The 12,522-nt window shown below is 43.2% G+C and overlaps 1 protein-coding gene across 1 annotated transcript in view; it reads left to right on the top strand.

Annotated features, from left to right (window-relative positions):
* The first annotated feature begins 1,117 nt into the window (after positions 1 to 1,117).
* Positions 1,118 to 12,522, top strand: part of gli2 (GLI family zinc finger 2) — a 73,588-nt gene continuing 62,183 nt past the window's right edge. The window contains exon 1 of the mRNA XM_023964285.1: positions 1,118 to 1,527. The gene's annotated coding sequence lies outside the window, so the exon portion shown is untranslated. The remainder of the gene's footprint in view (positions 1,528 to 12,522) is intronic.

Here is a 12,522-nt window from a genome sequence, read left to right as displayed (position 1 = left end):
AGGTGCAGAGGATTTCATGTAATCCATGGACACCAGTGAAGATCACAAATCATTGAAGAAAAAACGTTCAGCGCACTGTCTAGTGGGTCTAGATGACCCCACTCCCGATATCAGAGTGCCTAGGATAGAACAAGGGTTAAGTAAGTAAAGATAAAAGATTTCACAAGATAAAAACATTCTGTATTTTCTGCTTGAACCTATTGTATACAGTGTGCTTTTATTTCAATGTTATGTCTGTTTGTGCATCTAGTTTAAATGAACATCTGTTTAGATTCCTCACAGGAAGAACTTGGTACATGCAGAACACAGAACCAACACTAGAGGTCAGGCTTCTCTGAGATAGCGGTCCAGATGAGAGCTTCGCAGAGGAACTTGAAACTGGAGTCATCCCAGTTTGAATCTGACTTAAAGTTCATTGAAACAGTTCAAAGAAGCTGGGACTAACTTCAGATCAGGGGCGGAGCTAGCAGGGCGGGAGAGGGGCAGTAGACTTTGGAATGGTGGCAAATGAGAAAAGCAGAGGTAACGGCCATTACAAATAAAAAATACATACTTCAAACTATTTTATTATTATTACGAATGTTAAAACAGCTTTTCTTTTAACCAATGTGCTATTTCTAATGCTTAAAGAAGCTTGTTTTGATGATTTATTAATATTTGTCAATGAAAATACTAATATTGACTCAAAAATTAGAGGGGCGGACATTTTGCGGGGGAGGGGGGCAGCCTTGTCCCCTGTAGCTCCGCCCCTGCTTCCGATTATTTTACTATTTTTATCTGATTGAAAAATGTATTCTTATAAATGGGTGATAAGACTTGTTTGGGTGAAAAAAATACATTTTAAACTTTTTACTTCACCTAGGGTCAGCTTTTTTGTCACAAATCATCACACTTGTTGGTCAAATTTAAATTTTCTGGCAAAATCAAGATGCAAATATCAGGGATTGATGAGAAAAACAAACTAACAAACAATTTTTTTAAAGCCAAAACTAACCCAAGATGTTTCGTGAAATACTCTAACAAGTGTATTTGAAGAAGATTTAAATTAATAAAAGAGCTTTAATGAGCCAATCAAAACGAACTGGGAAGGGAAATATCCAGCAGGATCCATAATCGATGATTGAACATTAGTCCCGTTGAGAGGCGGGTGCGGAGTAGGAAGGGGGGAGTCACAAGAGGAAGAGGAGGAGGAAGAGAAGTGGGGTGTGCGGAGGGGCGGTGAGGAAGAAAATAACGGCGCATCCTCGCGGCTCAGCAGCATCCCGACCACGCCGCCGCAGTTCGGAAAGTCCTGCCAAGTTTTCTCCAGAGAGGCCGCCGCGCGCGCGTGCCGCGGCCGATGGAGCCGCGCGCCTCCGAACTTCCAGCTCCGCGGTACTTTTCCAGGGAGAAGTACGAGAGTGAGCGCCGCGCGCCTTGACACGGATAGGAACCCGCGCGGCCCGGACTGGTTCCGTCTTTCTGACGAAACTTTCCGAACCCAGACTTAGCTAACCATAAGAGACAACACGAAGCACAAGCAAAGGGGTGAGTCGAACTTTTTCCCGGAGATTTTGATAAGATTTAGATTTCCACTTTAAAAAAAAAAGGTAATTTGCTTACTTTTTAAAAAGAATATATATATATATATATATATATATATATATATATATATATATATATATATATATATATATATATATATATATATATATAATGCTCATATCAGGATAAAAATAAAATATAAGATATATAGAGATAGAAAGGATTAATTGAGTTTGTGCAATGATGGGAATTATATTTATAGCTGTTAAAATGCTGCTTAATCAGGTCACTGATGGTGATTCATTTTTTCAAAAACTGCATTATTTACATATTTTCACAGTTTCAGGGTCTAGCAGCATCTCTACGTGGCTGGACATTATAAAAAAATTACAATACTCATTTTATAGGGAGCAGAAATTGATGTTTGCATCAAAAAGACTTTCAAATATTTACTTGTTAGTCCAAATATGAAATCTCATTTCTGGTGTTTGTGAAGGTGGAACATCTCCTCTGCCTGGAGCTGCTGCGGCTTTTCTCTCCGCCTGAAAGGCCGCCTGCGTTCATTTGCATCAGAAAAAAGTTTTAGTGCATTTGCTTTTGTGCAGGATGAAGAGTTCCAGCAGTCAGGGAGCAAAAGGGGGGGGGGGGGGGGGCTGAAAAGATGTGAGGAAATAATGGGGCCCTTCACATTATTCAGGATGACATGAAGGGGGGGCTCCCAAACCTGTGAAGGGATGTCACTTTCATCCAGCGCTGCCGTTTTCACACAAGCCCGCCCTGCGCCCGTCATTACCGGCCCTGCTGCGGGTTCTCCCCAAAAATCTGCGCAGAGTTTAATGAGAGAAAAGAAAGAATAACACGCGGGGGCTGCACGGGGAGAAAGGCATGCGGGCGGCCACGGGGGCGCGATAAATGGGAATTGGAAGTGAGTAAAACACCCCGCTGTGATGACTCAAAAGTCTCTTATCCCACAAAACAACAAGTCCGCACCAATTACAGCATGTGGCCCCGGGGCCTTGCCGCAGGATCCTTGAGCAGAATAGCAGCATCAGTGGATTTAGAGAAGGGGTGGCAACGAATCCACAGATGTCAGACCTGCTAAAACACATCAACCATCAAGGAATCCACTCAGTTCACCTTTAAACTAAACCAGAAAGCATCGACGCGGGGGCTCGTCCGGGATCATTTGACTCATTTTGGGCGTTAATCATAAGAAGTAAAAGATTTTTTTGAAATGAAGTCATCTCATCCGACCTTTTTTCATCATCTTTCTGATCAAAATTTTGTCTCACAAATGAAACAGCTAAAGGTTGTTGTCAGACTTGTGAGGTTTGCTCGGTGAAACTAGCGTTTGTGTGTAAATGAGCTCGAGTGAAGCTGGTAGAAAAGTGCAGACAAATGTTTGTGTTGCGTTCACGCCGTCGGGGCCGGACCCTCACGCCTTACTTCCTGTGGAGTGTTTAGATGACGGCCGCTCTGGTTTCATGAGTAAGTGGATTACAACTGTTTAGTTTTCTGGCCGACCCCGACTAATCGCTGGCAAACAGTCTGGGGAGTGAAAACAGGATGATTATTTTGACAGCAACGCTGTAGAAATAAGGAAGGCTGGAGGAGCTCATAAATTCTGCAACTTTGTCAAACACGCACCCTTGTGCGCATGCACGTGTGCACACACACACACACACACACACACACACTCTGCTTTATAAACATTTATTTTTAGAGTCACTCTGAAGATCTTCATCCAGCAGATCTTCCTTAAGATCAGACAGAGGAAAGCAGCCATCATACAGCAGCAATTACACATGATGAAAACACGCCTTTGTTCATGAAACGCAATCACACACACACACCGACACACACACACTAAGGACCAGTAGACATGTGAAATCAAAGGTCCAGGGGCCGCTGAGGGGGGGGCTGTAGTTCCTCCTCTGTGAGCTCGTCAGATTGGCTTTGATGCATTTGTTAATTAACTCCTGCAGGAGCGTGTTGGCGCCACCATCGGGCTGCGTGACACTGCAGCTCTTTGACAAAAACGACGGTCCCGACACCGTCAAAGGGGGCGATGTCAGCAAGTCAGAGATGAAGAGTGCCCTCCTCTGCCTCAGGCAAGGACGGGGAGGTTTACGTGGTTTTCTTTGGCTGTTGCGTCTCTATGAGGCTTCATCCAATCGGGGTTCACCCCCCCCCCCCCCATCTGCTTCTGTCCATAGGGGCCCCCTGGTGGCATTCCATTAATGCTGGAGCGTCACAGGTTTGTCCTGTCATCCGCTGTTAGCTCTCCCTGAAGGTGAGGACGACACCTTTGAGATTCTTAGTCGTCTCCTAGAAAACATTCCATCTTCCTCGCCGTTTTCCAGTCACTTACAAACTCATAGAGAGCGGAAGCATCGAAGCTTTTGAATAAAGAGAGTAAGCTACAGAAAAAGAGATTTGTGGGTATTCTTTTTGGTACGTCGAGTGAGCTCATAGTTTTGCAAAAAAAAAAAAAAGAATCTCAAACACACCAATTCTCTCGAAACAATTCCAGTCTAGTTAGTTAGAAAATGTGAGTACTTTCAAGTTGCAAATGGTCAACGAAAAAAGGGAATCGGACATCTTAGGCACACGAGTGATGCAAAACACGCTAATAAAGTTAGTTTTTACTCCATTATAAGCGGCATTAGTGTGGTCCGATTCATTTTTATCCATGGCCCTCAATGCCAGACACGTCGCAAATAACAAGCGTTCTTTGAATTATCGCAACTCTTCAGCTGTTTACGCAATGGACGTAATCCCAACGGATTCTGACTTGGACAGAAGCAGCTTTGCGCCAATATTCTACACTTTACAGTGATAAAGTATTGACACAATTAACGTAAACCAGCTGAAACCTACGCAGGGAAAAGACGGTTTACGCAGATATGCTACACTCAACAGAAGTAAAGAGTTTACCCAGTTAACGTAAACCAGCTGATTGTGACGTGGAAAAAGGCAGCTTGCACCACTAATTACGTTAATTGCGTGAACGGTTGAAGAGTTAGGCTAGTTCAAAAAACATCAACACTGGAGCCAACGCTCAGATGTTAAAGGACTCGACGGTCAGTACGATTATACATGTATATTTGTGTGTGTAACATTTAATTTCTCAAAATTTAACTGTTAGCTAACCTTACAGTTAGCTAACCTTATGCTATCTTATTTTAATCGTGTCAATCATAGTAAGTCTTTTATTTTCACTTTGGAGGTTTCATATTTGAATTTTTGTGCGTTCAGAAAGCGAGGTAAGCATGTGCAGAGGGCCTTGTTTTCAACTGCCAAAACGGGAAAATTAGAAAAAATTAAAACCTTTTGGCAACCAAAAAATCAAAATCCCTGACAGACTTGGATGGTTTGAGACAAATAAACTAAACATTAAATGCTTACTTGTGTGTATTTAGATAAAAATGGCTCCTCTAGCAGTTAATTAGTTGAATCGGTGACTTAATGTTTGGAGGTGACAAAGGCTCACCGCGGTGACCTTTGGGGTCCACGCAGGCGGCGCAGCACAGGAAGTGATGGTCCACTCGAGCTGTAAAACAGCGAGTGGCCATGCTGCAGCTGAACCATTTGGTTGAGGGTCAAGGATCAAAGCGGCCACGGAACCTCAGTGGCGAGCTGGAGTGGACTTCACACCGCCATCAACACGCTGGAGGCTGCTGTGAGAGGTTTAGAAAGTCAAGGCGTGCAGGCTCCTAATAAGGGCTGACAAAGAGGTGCAGGGGTCAGGTTTTTAGGCATTAAGTGACGCTAAAGGGCTTCAGAGTCTCGCCTGTCAAGGTCTGACACAGCAGGGATCAAACCCGAGACACAGCAGCTTTAACACCGGAGGAAGTAGAAAAAAGTGGAGCGAGGTCTTCAGGAACTCGCTTGAAGAGCTCCAATCAATCTTTGGTGTCAGAAAGTGTCTGTGCTGTTTTATCACTAAAACTGACTGACTCTTAAGCATTTTTCACCCCGAAATTCAAAAGTTTCTTCCAACTCTTAGAAAACGTTTGATGCCGTTCCCCTAAAATGGAGAAATCAAGCCAAAGTTGAACGGAGTACCTTGCTGTTGAGTGCATTAGACATTAGACATTGATTCGGTAAAAAACCCAACATTCTCTGGACTGAAATGTAAAAAAAAGCAGATTATGTTGCAAATTTAAGACCTTAAAGGCTCCTCAATCAAAGCAGGGCCTGAACACAACTTCGTGGGAACTCGTGGATTCAAACACTTTACAGGAAATCACAGATACGTCACACCATGTTGCGGTTAAGAACTGGTGGCATGCCCTTTGTCACCCGAGGAAGCCACCCTCTGCCCTACCTACCCCCAACATCAACCAATGAACGGTCAGAAGAAGAGATTGTATTACCGCGCTAGACTTTTCCACAGAAAACTGTCTGTCTGGAAGAAAAAAAAAATACACGCCGTGTCCACGGTCTGTCTTGTACGACACAATGTTTGTTGTTGCTCATGCTGAGATGTTTTGAGCGGGCTGCTGTGTGACGGGAGGCTTGGAATCTGGCATCTTTAACTGCTAAAGTCCTCTCAAGAGTCCTCTTCAACTGCTGGAGCTGTTTGTTTCTGGCGCTACGGCATTCCCCTCGTTTATCGTGGGAGTTGCGTTCTAAAAAATAACCCGCAATGAAGCTCTATGAAGTTGTCAGCTTTATTTTTATAGTTATTATGGATGTTTTAAGGCCACACACTTTATACACTTTTCTCACACAGACATGAACCTTTTCACACTTTCAAAGTTCAAACCTTTGTAGAAAAATACGTTTATAGTATCAAGTATCTGAAAAGCTGCTGAAGACTAAAGTAAATCTGGCAACGCGTGAAGGCATTCTGCACAGGACACTGCTTAACAGTGGTTCACAGCCAATCGGGACGCAGCACACATTTTGCCATAAAAATAAAAAAGCATGGACATCCCGCAAAACAGCAAGGGGAGCAGTCTAATTCCCGATTCTTCTAGTCAGCTACATTTCAGTTTGGCCAAACATTCCTGATCAGGATTTAAGTGATCCCAATAAGCCCAATAAGCTCTTTGGGCCCCAAATGAGGTGGATAAACACTACTTAAGTAGACTCTATTTACCATCCACCATATCCTGCCCTCTACTGACAAAAAAAGTGGGCTATTTCCTCAAAATACTCTCATTTCTATTATTGAAAGGCTGTCCAATTTCACCAGCAAATTTCAAAGCCTGGATTGCTTTCGTTCTTTGAGAGCAACATGTCCAGAAGTAGACCCAAATGTACACCATGCTTCTCCGAAAAATGTGGATTCTTGTGTCAGATACCATGTGTGGTGGAGGAACTAGATGAAGGCAGGACTTTGCAGGTCACTCCTACTGCAAGGGAATGGAACATGATCCTTCCGATTGGTCTGAGGGGCCCCTCTATGTTAAGACAGTTCCAACCCACAAAACTCAACGGACACCAGCTAAGATTCAGTTTTAGAGACACACAAAACAGCTTTAAATGATAAGTAGGTTTTAATTGGGAAAGTTATGTTTAAAAGCATGTTCCATCTTCATCGGCTTAAGTTTTTTTTTTACCATTTTGAAATGGTAAGAAACCAAAACCTATTAAAGGTTACAAATTCTTTTTTTTCTACTTCAGGTTTTTTGGATCAATTGAGCCCAGAAATACTGAAGTCTTAAATAAAGGAAGCAGGTGAACTTCCAAGTTAACCCATAACAAGCTCTAATTTTTGGATGTGTTGGCATAACTGTGGCTCAGAAATAAATCTAATTAGCAGCCATTTTTAGGTTTTCAGTCGTTTCTGATGGAGGAAAAAAAAACGGTAGTTTCTGTTTGACGGTGAGTCAGAGTTTCAGCCTGCAAAAACGTGGTGTTTCTTCTCACGTGAGGCATGCAAGGAATTCCTCCCCACGGCCACACGAGCTTGGCAGGAAGCTTTACCTCAAAGCGGGGTCAGGGTCTGCGGAGGCTCTCAGGTGGGAGGCGGCTCGTTTTCTCAGGTCAAGCAGCCAAGCCGGATCCTCCTCTGAACCCGGCTGGCACATCTGTTTGCTGTTGCCGGGGCCAAAAGGGAGATCAGCCACAGGATATTGGACATCCAGGCTGGAGGGTGTGAAATGTGCCCTCCGCTCCACTTGACCGTCCCATCAGCCTCCTGGGTTTTTATCAGCTCAAACTGTGCAGCAGAAATATGGGAAGGCAGCTGGCTTCTCTGGAGGATTCCTGTTTTTAGCTTGCAGATGAAGGATTTGGGGTCTCATCGCTCCTCCTAAAGTTAAGAGGAACAGGTTGGTATAAATTCAGATGTCACCGTTAGCCTCCATTTTCCCGCCTCACACAATAAACAAGCCCTCCTTCGGTCTGGGCTGCTTTCTATTTTAGACTTGCCACCGACCCGGGCTTCTTTTATGGGATAGCTATTATTCAAAGGAGAATAGGTGCGGGGCCCCAACCATAAATTCCAGCAAGTGGCCCTTGGAAAGGGGTGCCGCGGCGAGGAATTGACTGCGTGCTCTGTGATTTTACTCTGCTGTGCCGTGACCTTTTGAGTTCAGACAGACTCATTTGTTTGCTTGACAAGAGTGGCTCTCATAATTCAGGGGGACGCGGCTGCCGGCGACGCTCCGGCCCAACTGTACACCTGGAGCGCGGACGCATTTGTTCTGGCGACACGGGGAACACCGTCTCGCCGCCTTTGATTTCTGGAACGTTTGGCCGTCCACCAGAATAATACATATCCACCTTTGGTTCATTTATTCTGCCCCAGAGGCTTTCTCTTAATTTTTACTTGTAGTATCTAGTAAGAAAAGAGTTCAAAAACACAAATTTGTGACATTTATTCCTAAAAAAAACAGTAGCTTCTACACTTTTCATGCAAACATATGATCGATATATATATATATATATATATATATATATATATATATATATATATATATATATATATATATATATATATGAATATAGGAATAAGTGAGAGTGACTGAAGGAAGAGATGGAGTGACTTCAGGGAAACACGATGAACAAACAGTGACTGACTTCCATACAATGACTCTGCAGAAAACGGGGGAGGGTCGCTCTCCACTTGTTGTTCCCTTAAATAACTTTATTGTAGGGCTCTCTTTGTCGGCAGTTACACTCAAATGAGTCTTTGTGTGTCTTTTTGAAAGAGGCCTACAGTCAACGGTGGGGGGCCGCGGTTAATTACACCACTGAGTGAACTGTTGACCAGCTAACCTGGTAGTTAGTCCCTCCTACGAGGGAAATCAGCGATGCCAACGTTCAAAACCTTCTTTGTCATTTCAGATTCTTTAAGATTATAGGAAGAGTCACATGTTTATTTGAGTTTATACAGAAAAGATGCGAAAAAGCTTGCGAATTACAGCGTTTAGAGACTCAGATGGAGCTAAATACTAGTCCTTAAGACAATCCTGTCACTTTGTTTTCACTTGTTTCTTTTTGTTGTTGATTTTTTTATTTTATTTTTTGCTTAAGGGACACTAAAGAGAATCTTTTGACAGGATAAATATTACTTTACTTATACTTTCTTGACATCTAAACATCAAAACCATGACATTTTATATACTATAGAATGAAAAGGTACATTTGACTCCACAAATATGAGTATAGTCACTCTGTTTTCAAACATGACAACACCACGGCTCATGATGTCTGGCACATGGGGGTGCGATGAGCTTCATCCAGTTTGTGTCCTTAGCATAAACCCCTTTGTGCTACTGCCTAAACTATGTAGCCACAACGGGACCCAAGTCTGGGTCCTCCGGTCCCTAGTCCCAGATAAAATACAGGGTTCTGTCAGGAAGGCCGTCCGCCATAAAAATATCTGCCAAACCACCCGTGTGAATCAGTGAAAGCTGATTCGCTGTGGTAAACCTGATGGGACATGCCAAAAGGTGAACAACAACATTAATCTGCCATTTCAACTGAATAAGACCAACATATTAACCATTTTATCAACATTAACCTATCAATTTTCCAACTTGAGCTCTCATAGTACCCAACGTTTAATAAAGGGCAACACAAGACTGGGCTGTCTGCAGATAGACATTGGTTAATGCAAAACTAAAAATAGGACCTTTCATAAAACATTCAATAAAGAATTTAAGAACAAGAATTTAAGAATACGAGACACAAAAACAGTAAATTTAAAAAGTCTAAAAATGTGTTCAAATTCACTTTCTGCTCCCCCGTTGGTACACTTTATGGACCGTGCGCCATTTTGTCGAGGTGTATGAATCTACAACTCCAAAATCCAGCTCCCTGGAAATATCCCAGAATTCTCTTTGAAAAACCAGTAGGTATCAATGCTCACTAGATTGGCAAATATAGGCCACAATGCATTGCATTTTTCAAAATGAATTATCCAATTTATCATCATCAGAGCACAGTGGATTCACTAATCATCTTAGGCCGAATCCAAATTCTTCCCCTACCCCTATGGCTTCTCCCTACCCCTACATTTAGTCATTCAAATAGAGAGTTATGAAAAAACAGTGTCTTCGAATTCGGACGTTACTACCACTCGATGACGTCATCAATAGCCGCCGGTCTGCTTTGTAAGCACGGAACAGCCAATGCTGTACTTAACGACATCGGTTTAAAAACAAAAAGTCTTTACTTACATTGTAGAAATGCGTTTCTCCTCCCCAGCAGAGCGCACCCGAGTCAGCTCTTCATTCCCTCCAAAAAATCGTTTCAGAGAACCCTACCCCTCCAACTGCCCCTTTAATTGGTAGGGGGAGAAATTCGGATTTAACCTTCATAAAACGATCATATTTATTACGTTTTTACCTTAGCAAAAGGGTGACGTCATATTTGGCTTTTAACCCTTTCACCCCAGCGATGTTGCTTAAATAACAAACGCTCTTTGACCCACCGTAATTCCTCAACCATTTAAGCGTGAATCAGCTGATTCATACGCGGAGAGCAGCTTTGCACCGATCTGCAATAGTTTACGTTAGTAAGGTCGCAAAGGCGCTTTCCACTGCGACAGAATCAGTTGGTTTACATTGATTGTGTAAACGCTTCAAGACCGTATAGTGTTGCAGAGCGGCTTTTCTCCGCTTCAGAATCCTCTGGTTTAATTGCGTAAACAGTTGAAGGTTGTTGAAAGACACTGGAGCTAAAGCTCCGGTATAAAAGGGTTAAAAGAAAAAAATAGTTATCATGTGTCCAAATTGCTAATGCAGGGAACTAGATAGTCCCGAACTATGTAGTCTGTAACCCTTGTGCTATCCTAGGCACTTTAACATTGGGAGTTGGGTCATCTAGACCCACAACACGTCAATGTAAGGGTGGGGTCATCTAAGATAGCACAAGGGTTAATCAGGTAATGAGGGAATTTAGACATAGCCCAAGATTTACCAAACATTGGTGTTTGGGATCAAATGAAGGCACATTTTTATTATATAGTTTTCCTCTGTATAGAACATGACAACTTGGAGTTCCGAAAATTACCCTGAGGAACATTGCACAAATACAACACAACTGAAAAAAATGAGACATTTTAAAAGGTTTATATGCTACAGCATTGTCCCGGTACCACATTGATTGCAGTAATTTGGAGGCAGACTGTTCTCAAAATGTGTTTTTTCTTGAGTAAATCTGAACATGACTGTTCCACACCTGTTTCAAGGAAAGAAATCTGTGTTAAGCTCAGGGCTGATCAGCACTTTTACTGCAGTTTGACTGTTATTGAGCTTCAAACAGCAACCAGCGCTGCAAATGTGCGAGCAGCAAATGTTAAGCCTGACTAATAATGACAGATCAGAGGAGTGCGAGCGTGAAAGCCTCCCATTATGCGCCTCATGCATCACCTCAGCTGAGGGGCCTTTTGTATGTGTTTTTGCGCGGCGGCGCTCCTGTCCCCTCACACCTGTTACGCCGATTCATCCGCAGCAATAAAGACACCTCCAGGCCGAGCCGTCACTCAAACTCTGCTTTTGTTACTGGGGCCGTAAACCGAGTTCCATCGTTTACAATGAACTGGGGGTTCATCAAACCGCGACCTACAACTGTCGGGCTGTTTGTGCATGTCGTTCTGAGAGGGGGCGGGGGCTCATGCAATAATCGAAAGGCCACAAGTTGAGCTTGTAAGAACACTAAATGACTTCATTGTTTTGTGGGTTTTTAGTGCGGTAGAATTATGTACCGTCGATCAAATAGTCTTCCAAAATGTCTTTGTTTTGGGTTGCTTGATAAAGTCTTTGATTAAGTTTAGACTCAAATAGCAGATATTTATTGGTTTTAAAGGTCAAATTAGACAATAATTTGCTTATTTTTAGTCAGTTTTACTCATACTTTATGCTTTTTAAGGTAAAATGCCGTTAAATGTATTGACTTGATTCTTGTCTGGCTAGCAAAAAGGGCTTTATGTTTAAAGGAGTTCCCCCTCACGGAAGCTGGCTGAGGAGTCCTCTTCATTTCCATTGCAGCTTTGAAGATAAAGTAGTATTGTTCTAACCGCTCCAACCCCAAAGCTGCTCTGAATGAAGCTCTGGAAAGGTCAATAGTCAAATAAACTTTGATGACATGCAAGCTCAGGCCCCCCCCCCGCCTCCTTATTCTCCGTCCCCTTTAACCCCGAAGAGCCCTCGTGCCGACCCCCACGTCCCTCGGCTGCCAGCGAACAGATTGAGCTGTGAAAGGCGGGAGTTCACAGGAAGACAAGAAAACTACCCAGCAAGCTTTCGTTTAGCACAAATCCTCTGACATGTTTGCCCAGCGCCTGCAGATTATCGCTCAGATTCCAGCAGGAAGAGCCAGTGCCAGCAGGCTTTCTGCCAATCCGGCTCCACGTGGAGGAGTTGAGATTTACAGCGAGGAGCCCCCTACCCAGCTCTGATGAAGGCGGGCGCTTCAGTGTCTCAGACAAGGAAGCATTTATCTTTGAGTCGGCGGAAATGTTTTTCTGATACATCTTCCAGATAAAGGAGAAGCTGAAAAGACCAATAGAAACTTTTGAGAGTTGCAGAAATATAG

The sequence above is a fragment of the Oryzias latipes genome, chromosome 2 (genome assembly GCF_002234675.1).
Source record: "Oryzias latipes chromosome 2, ASM223467v1".
Classification (NCBI taxonomy): Eukaryota; Metazoa; Chordata; class Actinopteri; order Beloniformes; family Adrianichthyidae; genus Oryzias; species Oryzias latipes.
The sequence above is the reverse complement of the archived record's forward strand: the minus strand, read 5'-3'. Positions and strand labels throughout refer to the sequence as shown.